The 16,126-nt window shown below is 45.7% G+C and overlaps 1 pseudogene; it reads right to left on the bottom strand.

Annotated features, from left to right (window-relative positions):
* Positions 1–9,885: 9,885 nt before the first annotated feature.
* LOC114004469 (nucleoside diphosphate kinase B pseudogene) overlaps positions 9,886–16,126 on the bottom strand; it is a 72,510-nt pseudogene continuing 66,269 nt past the window's right edge.

The raw sequence follows: 16,126 nt of genomic DNA, 5'->3' as shown, positions 1-16,126 counted from the left end.
TGTGTGCCCAAGATCCCAAGAGGAGAATGGAGGAGAAGGGATTACGGTGTGGCCATCTTCCCTGAGGGTGATTTCTCGCTTTCTGTCTCTCTGTCGCTCTCTTTCTGGTGAGCGTGTGTGCCCTATAACAAAAACAAAAACAAAAAATATATAAATAAAAGAAAAAAGAAAAAAAGAAAGTCATTCTGGGTGTGTGCACGGGCCCAAAATCCTGAAAAGAAAATGGAAGAGAAGGGACTGCCGAGTGGGCGTCCTAGCTGGGGAAGGTGTCTTACTTTTCCTCTGTGTCTCTCTCCGGCGAGCTCACGTGCCAGAGTGACCTCCAGCACCTGGGTGCATTGCGGCCCTTTCCCCGTGGGTGCCTGTCCAGGTGGGGCGGAGAGGGACCTCGGCCACTGCCTCCAAGGTGGGGAGTTGCCGGTGGGGCAGGGACGGGGAGGAGATGAAGGGGAGGGCCACAGGAGCTGTGGCCCAGGCTTCACGGTACAGTTTGGGTCCTCTCGAGCTTCACCATTATACCTCAATTTAAAAGGCTAAAATTTTGGGGACCAGTGAGTGGTATAATGACTGCGTCGCTGGACTCTCATGTAGTCAACCACGGATCAAGTCCCCAACCCGTCACCTTCAGATTCACACCTGCCAAGTGCCTGTGTGTGGGTGTCCAGGATCCTGAGAGAACAGAGGAGAGGGGATTGCGGCGTGGCCATCCTGGGGGAGCGATTTCTCACTTTCTGTCTCTACTCTCCAGCGAACACACACACCCTATAACAGAAACCTCTCTAAAAAAAAGCCACAATTTTGGGCCAGCCTATGGCGTGGTGGTTAAGGTGGCTGGATGCCACATGGCTCACACTGTTGTCTGCATTCAGGACCTGGCAGACTCCATGGTTCAAGTTCTGGCCCTGGTGGTTGAGAAATATGCTGGGCACATGTGTGTGCATGCCCCCAAAAAGGGAGAGATAGAGGAAGAGGGAGAAGGAACAGTGGCATGGCCATCCTGGGGTGGGGGTCGGTGTGATTTTTCACTTTTTTCTCTGTCTCTGTCTCTCTCCACTAGCACACATGCCCTATAATAAAGCTGAAAACAGAAAAGAAAAAGGACACACTGAGGATCTAAAAATAGAATTATATAAAGGTAGAATTTGTCCAAAGGGTGCATGAACAACTAGTTATCTGGGGGGAAACTGAATACGTACTCTAAAAAAAGTTTAGGTACATCAGAAAGTTAATATATAAATTCAAGCCATAAATTTTAAATCAAGTCATGAATAATAGTAAACAGATTAACATTTATCTGATTTCTGAATGGCAAAAAAAACTTTCAAAGACTAAAAACTGTGGGAGCTACTCTAAAGGAATAGAGAGGTGTTTGCTCCCTGAGAATGTTAAAATACACAATAGGGACCAGCAGTTAGCTACTTCGCCGGACTCCCATGTAGTCGACCATGGTTTGAGTCCTGGATCCAGTGGCTTAAACTCACGCCGGGCGTGTGTGTGCGTGCGTGCCCAAGACCCCAAGAGGAGAATGGAGGAGAAGGGATTGCGGCATGACCATCCACCTGGGGGGTAATTTCTTGCTTTCTGTCGCTCTGTCTCTCTCTCTCTTTCTGGCGAGTGCACACGCCTTATAGCAAAACCTTTCCAAAAAAAAAAGAAAAGAAAAAGAAAAAAAAAAACCCCAATAGAATATAAATAGCATGAAATGCAACAAGAAATTGGGGAAAACTTTTAAAAAACATAACATTTGACAGGTTTGTAGGCAAAGGATGTGAGTTTTATAAAGGAAGAGGGGATGAAAGGGTGGAAGGAGGGAGTGAGGGAAGGATGAAAGAAAACAGGGAAGGAGGGAGAGAGGAAAAAGAAAAAAGAAAAAAAGGAAAGTAAGGGGGGAGAGGTGGGAAAGGAAAGGAAAGGAGGGGAGAACTCAAAGGCTCATCAACAGGTGAATCCAAAGTATACCTAAACTTTAAGCCGTACTTGTACCTGTGGGATTCCGAACATTACTGGCAGAGGAGAAGCCAAAGTCTCGTTCAGCGCACGCAGGCGTCTAAATGACTACGTTTCTGGAACCGGAATCAGCAGATAATCTTTCATACGTTCTTATTTTTAAAATCAGAAATACCTCTTTTTGGAATTCATCTAAAGGGAATAATTTTTTAAAAGTCTCTTGCAGGATTATTTACAATAGCCCACATTGCATACAAATATTTGAAATGCCAACATTATGGGCTGAATTTATATTCAAGCGTGTTAAGTTAGGGGATGTTCACAGGCTGGGTTATGATTCTCCCATTAAATGGGGTTTACAATGCGCTTTAACAGCACGCTTCTTTTTCTCCTTCCTCCCTCCCTTCGTCCCTCTTCTTCTCCCTCCCTCCCTCCCTCTTTCTTAATGCTCACGACAAATCAAGGATTACAAGGCTGAACTCTTCTTCCCCGCTGGTGAAGGGTCCGCCTTAGACACCGGCGTTCCCCACCCTGCTCCCCGGGTGTTACCCGTGCTGCGCCCGCCCTATTCCTGTGTGTGCCCGGGGTCTCAGGAAAGCCAGCCACTGACTCCGCGTGCCTGCGTGGAGGGTCATCCGTCCACGTCAGGGCTTCCCCGGTTGTCGCGAGCGGGGCCCAGGGCAGCTGCGCAGGGAAAAGTGGCAGCCCGGGGTGGGCCCGAAGCTGGGGGCGCCTGCGAGCTCCCCGAGGCCTGGGGAAGCGGCAGTTGCTCAGCCGCCGGCGATCGGCGCCTCTGCAGAGCGAGCTCCCCGCGCTGTGCCCTGCGAACGCTCTCGCCGGGTCCAGCCTGAAGAGCGGCGTTCTGGGGAACGTAGTTCCTGCGGGTCGGCGCCGGAGGAGGCTAAGACCGCATCCTTGCTCCAGCACCAGCCGGGGCCAGCGCGCGGGCTCAGGCCGATCTGGCAGAGGCGGGCGGGCGGGAATCATCGGAGTACAGCCGAGGCTGTGCTACACATTTGATCATTAAGATAGCTCATTTTTTCACAGGGATGTCATTCCTGGCTTGTTACAAATGTGCAGAGCAAAACAAACAAAAACTGCATCATTCGAACCACGTTATAGGACTCTTGCGAAGTTTAGAAAATGACAGCATTCCCAAACTGTGCACTCCAGGGCCAGTTCCCTGGCCTACTGGCGAAGGGAGCAGGATCCCACGGGCTCATCCGTGTTGGAATTCCCCAGCGGCTTGAAAACACACGAGTGGGGGACCAGCAGATGGCATAATGGCTACATCCCATGTAGTGGATCAAGGTTCAAGTCCTGGACCTAGAAGCTTAAAATTCACACCTGGCAAGTGTGCATGCCAGCCCAAGATCCCAAGAGGAGAATGGAGGAGAAGGGACTGTGACATGGCCATTTCCCCCTCAGGGAGGGGTTCTCACTTTCTGTCTCTCTGGTGATTGCACATGCCCTGTAGCAAAAAATCTCACTTAAAAAAGAAAGAAAAGAAAGCACGCAAGTCACACACATGCGTACCCCAAATCACTACTCAGTGGGGAGACAGATGAGAAGGGAATGCAGCACGCCATACCCCACTGGGGGTGCTTCCCTCTCCCTCTATCGGGAGTAGGCATGTGCCCTCCGACGATAAAAACAAAGGTACAAGTTCCCCCAAAAGTTAGGCAGCGTTACTGTTGCGCCCCAGCAGTTGCACTCCTCAGGGGATGCCAGGAAAACTCAGTGTATATTCACACAGACGCTCACACACCAATGTGCACAGCAGCACTTTTATACGAGCTGAAACACGGAAATGACCCAAACATCCACCAACTCATGCCTACACAGATTGCGGTATAATCTACACAAAGGGAATGAAAATGTTCTAGAATTAGATAGTGACAATGGATATACATCTGAGAAGTACACACTCTGTGAACACAGAGGTTTTTGGAGAGGTTTTTGCGATAGGGCGTGTGCGCTCACCAGAAAGACAGAGAGAGACAGAGAGACAGAAAGCAAGAAATCACCCCCCAGGGGGGATGGCCACGCTGCAATCCCTTCTCCTCCATTCTCCTCTCGGGATCTTGGGCACGCACGCACACACATCCAGCATAAGTTTAAGCCACTGGGTCCGGGACTTGAACCACTATTGACAACATGGGAGTCCAGCAACATAGCCATTATACCAACTACTGGTCCCCTAGAAGCAATTTTTACAATTTTGGTAAAATATGCAGAACATAGGGCCAGGCAGTGGACTGGATCCCCTGTGGCCAACCAGGAAGTTTAAACCCGGGACTCAGTGTCTTGAAAAACACACCAGGGGGGGCTGGCAGGTGGCGTGGTGGTTAAAGGTGCTGGATTCCCACATGGCTGACTGTGGTTCGAGTCCTGAACCTGACAGCTTGCTTTCTCACTTTCTCTCTCTCTCACTCTGTCCCTCTCTGGTCAAATTGAAATAAACAAATGAATAAATAAAGTTAAATCAAATAATTCTTTAAAAAAAAAAAAGAAAGAAAGAAAAACACACCAGGTGTGTGCATGCATGCCCAAAGTCTCCAAAGGAGGGCGAAATGGAGGACAAGGGAGGTGAGCACACACGTCCTATGACATGTCCTATGGCAAAGACAAAGAACGACAAAAGAAAAAAAAAAGAAAAGAAAGAAAAAATATATACAATTCAGGCCAGCTAATGGCATGGGGGTTGGAGCAGCTGGATCCCTCATAGCTGGCTGTACCATTTGGTCCCAGACCCTGCAGCTTGGGAATCATGCTAGGTGTACGTGCATGCATGCTCAAAATCCCAGAGGAGAATAGAGGAGAAGGGACTGCAGTGTGACCATCCCCCGGGGGGTGGTTTCTCACCTTCCCTCTCTCTGACTCTAGTGAGTGCCTGTGGCCTACAGCGTGCTCCAAGGGCGTGCTTTCTTGCTCTCCTCTCTCTCTCTCTCTCTCTCTCTGTCTCTTTCCTGTGAGTATATGTGCCTTCTGGCAAAATTTAAACAATACAGCTACAGTACCATTCTAAGTGTACAGGTCAGTGGCTTTCTGTAAGCAATGGCTCCCCACGCCCTGCTCCCTCTGGCCACCAGCATTCTGCTTTCCTTCTCTGCGTATGAATTTGTGCACTCTAGGTTTCTCACGTACATGGAATCTGGCACGATTTTTCCTTTTGGTGACTGGTTTATTTCCCTTTGCATAATGTCTTCGATGTTCATCCTTGTTGTAGCATGCGTCAGACTTGCCTTCCTTTTCAAGGCTGAGTAATGTTCCACTGTATGGATATACCACATTTTGTTTATCCATTCATCTATCAGTGGATAGTTGGGTTACTTCTACCTTTTGGCTATTATGAATAATGTTGCTATAGACATGGGTGTACAAATATCTATTCAAGGCTCTGCTTTTAATTTAATTTAATTTAATTTTTTTTACGCCAGAGAGGCAGAGGGAGAACAAGAGAAATCACCCCACAAGGGGATGCATCTTGTTGTAATCCTTTTCCCTCCATTTTGTTTCCCATCAGGAGTCTGGGCCTACATGCACATACACCCTGCATGTCTTTCATGCCACCAGGATTGAGACTTGAATCACAATCAGCCATGTGAGATCCAGCTCCCTTAACCTCTGTACGATGGGGCCAGCGCTCTGCTTTTAATCCTTTACGTTTTACACCCAGAAGGGATATTGCTACATCATGCGGTCATTTTATTTTTAGATTTTTGAGGAACCCCCCACTGTTTTCCACAGGGGCTGTATCATTTTACATTTCCACCAACAGTGCACGTGCTTCCAAGTTGCCACAGCCTCACCCACGCATTGTTTTCTGTAGTTTATAATAGCCAACCTAATGGATGTGAAGCGCTATCTCACGTGTTTGACATGTATTTGGAATTGTACATGTAACGTGTGCCCACTGGAAACAGACAGAGAGAAAGAGGGAGAGTGGGAAAGCACCTCTCACGGGGGTGGCCACGCCCAATCCCTTCTCCTCCATTCTCCTCTTGGGATTTTGGGCACGCATGTACTCCCAGAGTGTTTCCCAAGCCGGGTCTGGGGCTCAAACCATGAAGTCAGCCATGTGGGATCCAGCAGCCCCATCCACCAAGCCATGGGCTGCTTTTGAAAGTGTAAGTTTTCTATGTAAATGATATCTCAGTATATTTAACACTGGTGTCTTAAAAAAAAAAAAAAGCAAGCAAGCAGGGCTGGCAGCTGGTGTAGTGGTTAAGGACTCCCATATGGCCCACTGTGTTCAAGTCCTAGCGGCTTGCTTTCTCACTTTCCCTCTTTCTCTCTCTCTCTCTCTGTCTCTCTCTGGTGAGCACACATACCTTATAGCAAATTAAAAATATAATAGTAATAAATGAAATTAAATAAATAATTTTTTTAAAAAAAGAAAGAAGCTGCAACAGCAGCAGCAAGGGGACTGCTACAGATGAGAAGGTACTTTTTTTTGGGGGGGTAAGGTTTTTGCCATAGGGTGCGTGTGCTTGCTGGAGAGAAACAGCGGGAAAATGAGAAATCACACCCTGGGGGAAGGGCATGCAAAGGCGCAAGATTCTCAAGTTGCCAGGTCTGGGACTCACACCGCCGTTGGCCATGTGGGAGTCCAGTTCCTTAACTACTATGCCACCTGTGGGCCGAGGAAACGATGGCAACAGAGCACACCTGTCTAGTCAGGGCTTGCGTTAGATTCTGTGTTACTGCTAAAACGATGCAGACGCGACAACCTACCATGCCTTAGTGGTCATCTGATATACGTACTATTGACATTTTTTAACAAATGGAAATTTTCACGGCTATTCTTTTTTGATTTCCTCCCCTGTAAGAAAAGAAATTATAATCACGTAAATGGCTGGCCCTGAAGCAGATAACACGGCGTGTGCTTCGAGATATTTGTATGATTGGGACCAGCAGATGGCGTAATGGTTATGTTGCTGGACTCCCACATGGCTGACTGAGGTTTGAATCCCAGACCTGGAGGCTTGAAACTCACACGGGGCACGTGTAGATACATGTCCAAAATCGTGAGAGGAGAAGAGATTGTGGTGTGGCCATTCATCCAGAGGAGTAATTTCTCGCTTTCTGTCTCCCTGTCTCTTTGTCTCTCCATGAGTGCACGTGCCCTATAGCAAAAATCTCTCTCTCTCTCTTTTAAAAAGGCATTTGTATGATTTATGACTAAATCACGATTCATCCTGGGAAGAAAATGGAAATGTACGGGACAATTTTTCATTTTATTGGGCATGGGCAACCTTTCTACCTGGTAACGTCATTAACGGCAGATGGGCAGCTGCATAACAGCATTTCTAGACAAGACGCACCTTCTAACATGGTGCCATCCATCAGAAAGATAATGAGCCCCAAATGTGAGCCAATGTAGAATTCTACATTTTCTTGTAGTCTCATAAAAAAAGTAAAAAGAAACAGGTAAAAATAATTTTAATAATGTATTTTATTAACCTAAATGAGCCCAAGCATCATTTCTTTTTCTTTTTTTTCTTTGAGAGGTTTTTGCCTTAGGGTGCATGTGCTCACTGGAGAGAGAAAGAGACAGAGACAATGAGAGGGAAAGTGAGAAATCGCACTCACTGCGACTCCTTCTCCTATATTCTCCTCTCAGGATCTGGGCCATCATGCACGCACATGCGCCTGGCGTGATTTTCAACACACTGGGCCTGGGGTAAAAATCGCGGTCGGCCACGTGGGAGTCCAGGGACATGACTGCTACGCCCTCTGCTGCTCCCAAACGTTATCATTTTAATAAGCAATTCACGTCAAAGTGATTAAAGACACACTTCACGTTATTTTATAATATTAACTCATTGGATTCACTTTCGTCAGCTCTCAGTTTGGACTAAGTACATCTCGAGTATTCAGTAGAAGCTTGTATGTTGGGTAGCACAGGTCTAAAATAAAAATACTGGCCCTACATAGACTTCAATTTTTTTTTTTAATTTTGCTATTGGGTGGGTGCACTCTCTGGAAAGAGACAGAGATAACGTGAGAAATCAGTCCCTGCAGGACTGGCCACACAGCAATCTCTTCTCCAGTCTCCTCTCAGGATTTTGGACATGCGTGCACACATACCCAGCATGTTTTGCAAGCTGCCAGGTACAGAACTCAAGCCACACCGTTAGCTATGTAGGATCCCACCTTAACCGCTATGCCACGTGACTCGTCCCAAATTAGATTTTTTTTTTTTTTTGGAGAGGTTTTTTTTCACCATAGGGCGCGTGCACTTGCCAGAGAGAGACAGAGAGACAGAAAGCGAGAAATCACCCCCCAGGGGGGATGGTCACACCGCAATCCCTTCTCCTCCATTCTCCTCTTGGGATCTTGGGCATGCACGCACACGCGCCCGGCGTGAGTTTTAAGTCACCGGGTCTGGGACGCGAACCGCGGTCGACTACGTGGGAGTCCAGCGACATAGCCATTACGCTAACTGCTGGTTCCCCCAAATTATATTTTTTAAAAGTTTATTGATTTTTTTCTTTCGTGTAGTAGAAACAAAGAGAGGGAAAAAGAGAGCCACCTCCGCCAGGATGTCCATGCTCCAAGCATAGCGGCCTGGATCAAGTGCATGCACACCCGCACCCAGCACGTTTGGGGAAGGTCTAGGATGCAAACCGAGGACCTTTCCCATGTGCTCTAGCTGCAATAAGGCTGTGCTATTGCCTGCCCCCTAGAATTGGATATAAGTGCGGTCAAATCAATATCCAAGATTACTATAAGAGCAAAAACGAAAATATTTATCGTTAAAACTTTTTCATGGATGAAAAACTGTCATTGCAATTCTCTTTCCAATTTCTTCCCAAATGGAAAAAGATACCGTAATCACATAAATGGCTGTCCTTGAAAGCAGAGACTGTAACGCGAGCTTTAGGATATTCGAATGAGGGACCAGCAGGTGGAGTAGTAGGTAAGGCATTAGACTGGGACCACCAGATGGTGTAGTGGTTACATTACTGGACTCTCACATGGCAGATTGCAGTTCAAGTCCTAGACCCGGTGGCTTAAAACTCATGCTGGGTGTGTGTACATGTGTGCTCAAAATCCCAAGAGGAGAATAGAGAAGGGATTGTGGCATGACCATGCTCCCTGGGGGGTGATTTCATGCTTTTTTTCTCTCTGTCTCTCCAGTGAGTGCACACACCCTATAGCAAAAATCCCTTTTTAAAAATATTAAATAAGACAGTGGATTCCCAGATGATCAACTGTGGTTTGAGTCCCAGACCTAGTGGCCTGAAAATCACACCAGGCATGTGTGTGTGCCCAAAATCCTGAGAGGAAAATGGAAGAGAAGGAATTGTGGTGTGGTCGTCCTCCCTCATGAGTGATTTCTCACTTTCTATCTCTGTCTTTCTCTCTCCAGAGAGCACACACGCCCCATGGCAAAAAAAAAAAAAAAAAAAAAAATCTTAAAAAAAAAAAGATATTTGAATGATTTAGCACTAGATCACAAATTCAGCCAGCATCAAATACAAAACTTTCAAAGGAGAACTTTTCCAATATGGACCTTTATTTCCCCAGCCCCCAAAGGCTTTATTGGTACATACACTTTATTATTTATTTATTTATTGGAGAGGCTTTTTGCTATAGGGCACGTGCGCTCACCAGAAAGACAGAGAGAGACAGAGAGAAAGTGAGAAATCACCCCCCAGGGGGATGGCCATGCTGCAATCCCTTCTCCTCCGTTCTCCTCTCAGGATCTTGGGCATGCACGTATACGTGCTCGGTGTGAGTTTAAGCCACCTGGTTCGGGACTCGAACCGCAGTCGGCTACATGGGAGTCCGGCGACAAAGCCATTATGCTAACTGTTGGTCCCGGTACACACTTTAGAAAAGAATAATTGAGCCTATGGCCAGCCCGAGGAATGACGAGCTGTGTCTAGGGATCCGTCAAGTAGAGCCAGGGGCTGCTGTTTTCCCCCCTCATTCGACCCAGTCATGAGCAAAGACTTGTAGGTAGGCAATACCTCAGGCTTCAGCCACAAGCTGATTTGAATCACTGCGTGGATGCAGAAGTCCCACGAATGGTGCCTTGCCTTCGAATCCGCCGTATTGGTCTTCCCAAGCATTGCTCGGCCTGTCTTCACCACATTCAGGCCCTCCCAGACCATGGCCACCACTGGCCCCGAGTTCATGTGCTTGACCAGCCCTGGGAAGTGCGGGCGCACTCCACCAAGGCCCGGCCCACAGGAACTTCCTGGCCCAGAGGCAGAGTCCCTTCTGCTCAAAGCACTTGATGACCTGGCCCACCAGGCCGCACTGCACGCCCTCCGGCTTGATGGCCATGCAGGTGTGTTCCAGGTTGGCGATGGTTCCAGAAGCTGGTGGGACCAGATGACTCCTTCACTGCGGGAGCAGAGCCCAATATGGACTTTTGATTAGCATTTGTTCTGGGACTTTTTTCTTTAAGAATGAAAAAAAAGAAAAAGAAAAACTAAAACTCTGTTCACCTACCAAGCAACTAAAATGTTTTCATTTAGTTAAGAGCATAGATATAACAATGACAAAAAAAAGCCTTCGATTGCACATATATACCTTCAAATCTTAAACACTGAATTAGCTTAGAGCATGGTTGCATGAGGGTCTGGATGCAAGGAACGCGAGCCTGCCGAGTCTTGCCGACCCTTTCTTCAGACCAGCCTTTGTGTTGATCCCTTCAGTGCACACTGCCCAGAGCTTAACCCCCGCTCTTCGCCACCAGCCCCTCGTGGGACAGGAGGTCTCTGCGCTCTCCACTCCTGAAGTTGGCCCAGCTCTGCCGCAAACACTATCAGAGCTGTCCTTCTCCATGTCCCTGCATGTAGTGGAATCACTTATTGAAATAACCTGGGCCTGGAGATTGCTATTTCACACTTAAAAGGAAAAAATAGTTATGAATTCAATCTCTTTACTAGTTACAGGCCCACTTAAATGATCTGTTTCATATGGGATAAGTTTTAGTGGCCCTTCTCATTTTTATTTTATTATTTTAGTTTGCTATAGGACATTTGTGCTTGTTGGAGACAGAAAGAGAGAAATCACCTCCAGGGGGATGGTCAATCCCAGCAATCCCTTCTCCATTCTCTTGGGATCTGGGGCACATGCACATGCGCTGGGCCTGTTTTGAAGCTGCAGAGACCAGGCTGCATAGTTGGCCATGTGGGATCCAGTACCGTAACCTCCACATCACCTGCTGCACTCATAGTACTCCTTTTTATTTTTTTATTATTTTTTTTATTTTTGGAGATGTTTGAGCTATAGGGCACATGCACTCATCAGAAAGACAGAGAGACAGAGACAGAAAGACAGAAAGTGAAAAATCACCCCCCAAGGGGGATGGTCATGCTGCAATCCTTTCTCCATTCTCCTCTCGGGATCTTGGGCACACACACACATGCGCCCGGCGTGAGTTTAAACTACCGGGTCCGGGACTCGAACCTCAGTTGACTACATGGGAGTTCAGCGACACAGCCATTATGCTAACTGCTGGTCCCAGATAGTAGTTCTTTTTTAACGAATGGATTGTTTTACCTAAACTGTATGTGCAGAGTTGCTCATAGTATTCCTTTATTATCCTTTCAACATCTACAGAGTCTATTGTGATATCCTCAGTTTCATTTCTGATATTAGTCATTTGTGTTTTTGCCCTTTTTTTTTGTTTCGTTAGTCTAGTTTCTTAATCTATCGATCTTTTCAAAGGACTGGATTTTATTTCCCTCATTTTCTCTGTTTTTTGCTCTTATTTAATTATCCTTTTCTTCTGTTTATGCTGGATTTTTTTTCTCTTCTTTTTCCACATATTTTAATATGCTCTATTTTCATGTTCAATACAATTAAAACATTTTTATTGATCCCTTTTTTTTTTTTTACCTACAGGTTATTTTAAAGTTAGGTTGTTTAATTTCCAGGTGTTTGGAAATTTTTCTCTGAACTTTCCATGTTTCATTACTAGGTTGATTCCACTGTAGTTATCAAACACACTCTATATGATTTTAGTTTTTAAAAATTGTATTGAGGTTTGTTTTGTGACCTAGCACATAGCCACCAGAGTATTCCATGAGCCCGTTAAAAGAATGAGTATTCTGTTGCGTGGTTAAATGTGACAAAATTATCAATAAGATCCTGCTGATGTTGCTGATTTTCTGTCCAATAATTCTATCAGTTGTGAAGTGTCTTCCACTGTAATGGTAGATTTTTCTCTTTCTCCTTTTAGTGTGATCCATTTTTGCTTCATGTATTTTGAAGTACAGCTGTTTTGTGTACGTTTTGTGCACTCAGGCCAGCCATGATGGTGCAAGAGGCAGAACCCTGCCGTGGGAGGCAGGGATTGCATGGGGGGTCAGGGTCGTTTTCCAGCCCAGCCCAGACAGGCCAGTGTGGCCGTGTGTGTTGTACTTCTAGCTACCTGGGAAGCAGGGGCAGGAGGATCACATCTCAGCTGTCCAAAATACCTATATTTTCTCTGTCTGTCTTTCTCTCTCATCACAAAACCCCACCAGAACAATGATTTCTTGATGAATAGACCTCTTTATTAATGTGATACCCTCTGTTTCTCTGATAAAATTCTTTGCTCTGAATTCTAGTTTATTCAATATTAAATATTGCCAGTCCTGCTTTCTTTTGGTTGCTATTTGTATAATATCATCTCTTCACTTTCTCGCTTTTAACCAGCCTATTAATATATTGTCATTGTTACAGACAGTATATAGTTGGTTTATATTCTTGCTTTTGCTGTTGCTTTCCTTCATTGTTGGGACCAGCTCAGCATGAACTCTAGTATCTCTTTCTCTCTGGTATCTCTTTTACTCTTATTTTATTCTATAGGATCCTTACCTTACTCAATAATATCCGGCCGGCTGCAAGGAGTGTCTACTCGCCTGACTCCCCATGCTCAGGCCCCACATTGGGCGCCACTTTGTCGGGACCAGCTCTGCATGAACACGTTTCTCTGAGTGGGGAAGGCTGAGGATTAGAAATAGACGCAGTAACAAACACAGACACACAAGTATAGAAAAGCGAGGACCAGGTGGGCGCAGCTTCTCTGATGGAAACCTTGTGGCCAGAACCAGTCTCAGGTTCATTTTTTAAAGGGCAGGAAATGGGAGAAGGGGAAAATGGAATGTAAAGAGAAGGGGGAAGAAGGAAGTGGAAAGTAAAGAGAATAGGTGAGGAGGAATTGGAATGCAAAGCCAGTTGTTTTTGGATGTAAGTTGCCTGAAGATGTGAAAATGGCACCATATAGCTTCTCTGATCCCTTTTTGGGAGACAATCTAATACACACATGTGACTTCTTTTAGCCGACTGGGATATTGAGTATCAACAACAGGATGATAACCATTGCCTGCCGGCAGGTATTACTTTCATATGTAGATGCTTCTCAGTAGCCCTGCTAGAGTAGCTTACGGAAGCATGTTTCTGCATGTGTCTACAGGCCACATGTTTTCATCACATGTTTTCATATTGACTGCTCTCCACATTCATCTAGAGTGTGTGCTTGCTGGAGAGGGATAGGTGCAGGGAGAGAGGGAAAGTGAGAAAGCACCCTCCCTGGGCGATGGTCAAACTGCAGTCCCTTCTTCATTCTCCCTTCAGAATGTTGGGCATGCACACACAGGCTCTGGGTGCGTTCTTCAAGCCACTGGGTCAGGACTCCATCCACATAGTCTGCCGTGTGGGATCCAGCCCCCTTAGCGACTATGTTATTGTCTACCCGGTTTATGGTTGTTTGTTGTTTTCTTTCTTTTTTCTTTTCTTTCTTTTTTTTTTAAAGTCTATCTGCCATTCTTTGTCTTTTAGATCATTTACACTTAGTGAGACTATTGCCATTTTATTGTTTGTTTCTTCTGGTTTTGTTTGTTCTTTTCTTTTTCAGTTTTGCTGTCTTCATGTGGATTACTAGGACATATTTTAGAAATCCATTTGACTAATCTATAAAGGTTTTGAAAGTATCTCTTCCATAGATTTTTCAGTGATTGTTCTAGGTATGATATTCTACGTGTGTGTGTATGTGCCCAACATTTCAAAAAGGAGAATGGAGGATAAGGGATTGCAGCATGGCCAGCCCCCAGGGGATGCTTCCTTTCTCACTCTCCCACTCTCTCTCTCTGCTGAACACATGTCCTATAGCAAATTAAAAATAATAATAATAAACAAATCTAAAACTCAATTTATATTCACATTTTCCAGATATACTCATAATGTATTCAAACTAAGATCCAATCAAGGACCAATGTGACATGGTATTGTAGACCACTATTGCTTTTATTTGGGCGAGGGGGGGATTTGGTGAGTACACTTACCAGAGAGGAGAGAGAAAAAAAGCTAGAACTCACCTCCTATGGGGGATGGCCATGCCACAATCCCTTCTCTAGTCTCCTCTTGGGATTTGGGGCATGCACACACACGTGCCCGGTGTGATTTTCAAGCTGCTGGGTCTAGCAGTCCAACTGTGTAGTTGGCCATGCAGAAGCCAGTGTCTTAACCTCGCTTCTACCTGCTGGGTGCCATTACTGTATTTCTAACGGAAACACTTGAGGCCAAGTGAATTATAAAGAAAGATACGTTTAACAACTCACAATTCCGGTGGCTGGAAAGCCCCAGGGCATCCCCAAATGGTGAAAAACCAAACTTAGAGAAGAGCATGGTCTGTACCATATGGCTTTCTCTCTGCTGATCTGGTCTCTGTCTGTTTACATACCCAGCATAACTCAGCCATGGAGCCTCCGCCCTAAGACATTACCACACTCAGAGGCCCACCCTGGGACACCATGAAGGAAGTAACTTTTCACCTAACACCTTTACAATATACTCAGTACCATCAAGTCCCAACACACGAATTTCTGCGGGACACCATCCACTAAGACCAAATTCCAAAACATGAAGCTTCAGGGGACAAATCATGACCCAAATTATCACATAGTTACTTGTCTTTTTTTTTCTTTTTCTTTTTTTGGAGAGGTTTTTAGCTATAGGGCGCATGTGCTCACCAGAAAGACAGAGACAGAGAGACAGAAAGTGAGAAATCACCCCCCAGGGGGGATGGCCATGCCGCAATCATTTCTCCTCCATTCTCCTCTCGGGATCTTGGGCACGTATGCACACACGCCCAGCATGAGTTTAAGCCACCGGGTCCAGGACGCGAACCGCGGTTGACTACATGGGAGTCCATTGACATAGCCATTACGCTAACTGCTGGTCCCATAGTTACATGTCTTAAAGCCCTATGGGGCCAGCCAGTGGTGTAGTGGGTAAGGTAGTTGGGTCCCACATGGCTGACTGTGCAGTTCACGACCTGGACCTGGAGGCTTGAAAAACACACCGGGCACGCGTGTGTCTGTGTGTGTATGTGTTTGCCAAGATCCTGAGAGGAGACTGGAGGAGAATGGATTGTGAGGTGGCCATCCCACCTGAGGGGGCTTTCTCACTTTCCTTCTGTCTCTCTCTCTCTCTCTCATCTCCAGTGAGTGTGCATGTCCTATAGCAAAAGACTAAACCAATAATAAAAAAAAGCTGTACAAGGGCCCAGCAGGTATTGTGGAGGTTAAGGCAACTGGGTCCCACATGGCCTATTTTGCAGATGGAAACCCAGACCCAGCGGCTAAATCGTGCTGGGTATGTGTGCGTGCATGCCCAAAATCCTGACAGGAGGGTGGAAGAGAAATAACTGTGGCATGGCCAGCCCCTGGGGAGTAATTCTCACTTTCCTCCTCTCTCTCGGTCCCTCTCCAGCAAGTGCATGTGCCCTAGAGCACCACTAAAGGGAAAAAAAGCCTTATAAAACGTAGGATAGTTAGGAACCTTCATTTTTCATAAAGGTTCATCATGACTTTTCTTTCTTTCTTATTTAATTTAATTTATTTATTTTTTTAAAGACTAGGCCAGTTAAAAAAAAAAAAAAAAAAAAAAACTAGGGGGGGAAAAGACTAGGCTGGTTAATGAGAGGCTCCTCCGAGTCATGGTGGTGTCACATAACCTCTTCCTCTATTTTCCATATTTCTCATAAAACGGAAATGTGATCCAAATGACTGAAAGTCAGGTTAATTATTTTTGGCAAGAATAAGCAGAGGCTGTTGAAATTATGCTATGTTTAGAGGCACATAATGTCTTGTGTTTTTGTTTTTGTTTTTTTTCTTTCTCTCTCTCTCTCTTTTTTTTTTTTTTTTTAGAGGATTTTTTTTTAGACAAT

Source organism: Tupaia chinensis, unplaced genomic scaffold (genome assembly GCF_000334495.1).
Source record: "Tupaia chinensis unplaced genomic scaffold, TupChi_1.0 Scaffold000377_2, whole genome shotgun sequence".
In the NCBI taxonomy this organism is placed as follows: domain Eukaryota; kingdom Metazoa; phylum Chordata; class Mammalia; order Scandentia; family Tupaiidae; genus Tupaia; species Tupaia belangeri.
Note: the sequence above shows the minus strand (reverse complement) of the source record. Positions and strands in the feature narration are given on the sequence as shown.